Below are 3,248 nucleotides of genomic sequence, written 5' to 3'. Positions count from 1 at the left end.
GCCCGTGCCCCGGCGAGATCGGATCTAGATCCGGTTGCTACAGTGAACCCTAGAGGTTGATTTTTTTTGTCTAAGTCCTCAGAATTTTCAGTCCAAGTGCTCATGTTCATGACCCCGTAACTTGGCATCCGTAGCTCCGATTCATGCATATAGCATATCAAAATGTTCATCTCAGAGATTAAATCATTTCATTCCATTGCATCATTTTCATTTGAGCTCATCTTGATGCCCGAAATGCTGTTAGAAGAGGGCTACTTGAGTTAATTGTCAGATCTGCTACTCCGTTTAGCACTTTTGTCATTTTTGCCATGATTATTGTGTGCATGATATGCCCATGAGTTCTACATGTGTTTTGTTAAAGGTTTTGTCATCTCTCCAGAGGTGCAACCCATGTATTTTTAGGATGTGTGTGGTGACTAGTGCAAGCATGCAAAGTGGTGCACTTGCTAATTCTGTTTTCAGGGACGTAGTGATTTCACTAAGTCCTGGAGCTGTTTATCTCATGATGCCATATGTTCGTGTTGTTTCCTAGTGATCCGTACCTCTTTTGAGTATGATCAGTAAGGCAGTTTTGTCAATATTGTAGTTCTCTATCCATCCATGTCTTTGTTTGCAATTATGGAGCACCCTAGCTTGAGTCAATCGAGCTCTGCTTTTGCTACTTTGTGAATCTGGGCAGATTGTCAACTTGTTTGCAATTTTGTCGGCGATGTTGTAGTTGATCCGTGCATGCTATGCCATTGTTATTGCCATATCTAGCTTGCATTTTGTGCCTTCTTGATGAAGGTATGCTTGTATTGCCATGACTTGCACCGTAGTGAGTGCATCGAGCTCGTAAACATGCCTACTTGAGTTATATTTCAGCATGTGGCAGTTTTTCACTAAGTCTGAAAACTGATTATGTTTTTGCTATGTTCACGTGCTTGCAATTGTATTTTCTGATCACTAAGGGACTTTTGTTAAGCTCTTTGAGTAGCTCCATGCCATGCTTTACTTTTCCATGTTCAGGTCCTGTAGCATGTAGTTTTGTTGTTCCGAAGAGGGCTACCTGATCTGAAATTCCAGACAAGTGTTAATTTCACTAAGTCTGAGATCTGTTTGCCATTTGCATTTTTGCCATGCTTGTTTGAACATGTTAATGGATGAATTGGCCGTAGCTCAGTGCTAGACTTTTGTTAAGCATCTTGTGTGCATCCCTGCCATGTATTTTGTTGTCATGTTTGGATGCTGTAGCATGTTCATCTCATTGCATTTAGATGCCTACTTGTTGTAAACCGCAGACCAGTGTCATTTTTGAATCGCTTGCCATTTCCAAACCGTAACTCCGATTCCGGCGTTCTTTATATCGTTTTCAAGTGATTTCATCTCATCTTTCCAGTGGCACACTTGGTTTTCCAAGTTGAGGCCAGTTTCATGCATTTCATGTCATATCTTGCATTTTGCATCCCGCATCGCATCCCGCATAGCATATCATCTTTGCATTGTGTTGTTTGAGTTTGCACGTGGTTGATTGTATCCTTGTTGCTTGTTTGTCTTGTTTGGGTAGAGCCGGGAGACGAGTTCGCTAACGAGGAGCCCATTGAGTTTGCTTTTGAGGATCCAGTCAACTCTGACAACTGTGCAGGCAAGATGATCATACCCTCGAAATCACTACTATCTTTGCTATGCTAGTTTGCTCGCTCTTTTGCTATGCCAATGCTACGATGCCTACCATTTGCTTGCAAGCCTCCCAAATTGCCATGTCAAACCTCTAATCCACCATTGTCCTAGCAAACCGTTGATTGGCTATGTTACCGCTTTGCTCAGCCCCTCTTATAGCGTTGCTAGTTGCAGGTGAAGATTGAAGGCCGTTCCTTGTTGGAACATTTATTTACTTGTTGGGATATCATTATATTATCTTGTTATCTAAATGCATCTATATACTTGGTAAATGGTGGAAGGCTCGGCCTCTTGCCTAGTGTTTTGTTCCACTCTTGCCGCCCTAGTTTCCGTCATATCGGTGTTATGTTCCCGGATTTTGCGTTCCTTACGCGGTTGGGTTATAATGGGAACCCCTTGATAGTTCGCCTTGATTAAAGCTTTTCTAGCAATGCCCAACCTTGGTTTTACCATTCGCCACCTAGCCTCTTTTTCCCTTGGGTTACCGGAGCCCAAGGGTCATCTTATTTTAACCCCCCCCCCCCCCCCCCCCCGCCCCCCGGGCCAGTGCTCCCTCTGAGTGTTGGTCCGAACCGGGCAGCCTGCGAGGCCACATCGGGGAAACTTGAGGGTTGGTTTTACTCGTAGCTTGACCTATCTGAGTGTGCCTTGAGAACGAGATATGTGCAGCTCTTATCGGGATTTGTCAGCACATTCGGGCGGTGTTGCTGGTCTTTTTTTAACCTGTCGAAGTGTCTTGAGTTACCGAGATACCGAGTCTGATCGGAACGTCTTGGGAGGAGGTCTATTCCTTCGTTGACCGTGAGAGCTTGTCATGGGCTAAGTTGGGACTCCCCTGCAGGGATTGAACTTTCGAAAGCCGTGCCCGCGGTTATGGGTAGATGGGAATTTGTTAATGTCCGGTTGTAGATAACTTGAACCTTAACTTAATTAAAATGAATCAACTGAGTGTGTTACCGTGATGGCCTCTTCTCGGCGGAGTCCGGGAAGTGGACATGGTGTTGGAGTAATGTTTGCGCAGGTTGCTCTCTAGTTTCTCGCTCGTGCTTTGCCTCCTCTTCTCGCTCTCTTTTGCGAATAAGTTAGCCACCATACTTGCTAGTCGCTTGCTGCAGCTCCACTATATTTACCTTGCCTTACCTATAAGCTTAAATAGTCTTGATCGCGAGGGTGCGAGATTGCTGAGTCCCTGTGGCTCACAGATTACTATTACACCAGATGCAGGGCCTGATGATTCCGCTCCAGGAGACGCGTATGAGCTCAAGTGGGAGTTCGACGAAGACTCTCAATGTTACTATGTTTCCTTTCCCGATGATCAGTAGTGGTGCCCAGTTGGGGGTGAACGGGACCGTTGTCGCATGTTGGGTTCTCTTTTATTTTGGCGCCGTAGTCGGGCCATGAGTGTTTGGATGATGTAATGTTATTTATGTACTTGATTGACGTGGCGAGTGTAAGCCAACTATGTTATCTCCCCTTTATTATTTATATTACATGGGATGTTGTGAAGATTGCCTAACTTGCGACATATGCCTTCAATGCGATTATGTCTCTAAGTCGTGCCTCGACACGTGGGAGCTATAGTCGCATCG

Source organism: Triticum aestivum, chromosome 3A (genome assembly GCF_018294505.1).
Source record: "Triticum aestivum cultivar Chinese Spring chromosome 3A, IWGSC CS RefSeq v2.1, whole genome shotgun sequence".
Taxonomy (NCBI): domain Eukaryota; kingdom Viridiplantae; phylum Streptophyta; class Magnoliopsida; order Poales; family Poaceae; genus Triticum; species Triticum aestivum.
The sequence above is the reverse complement of the archived record's forward strand: the minus strand, read 5'-3'. Positions refer to the sequence as shown.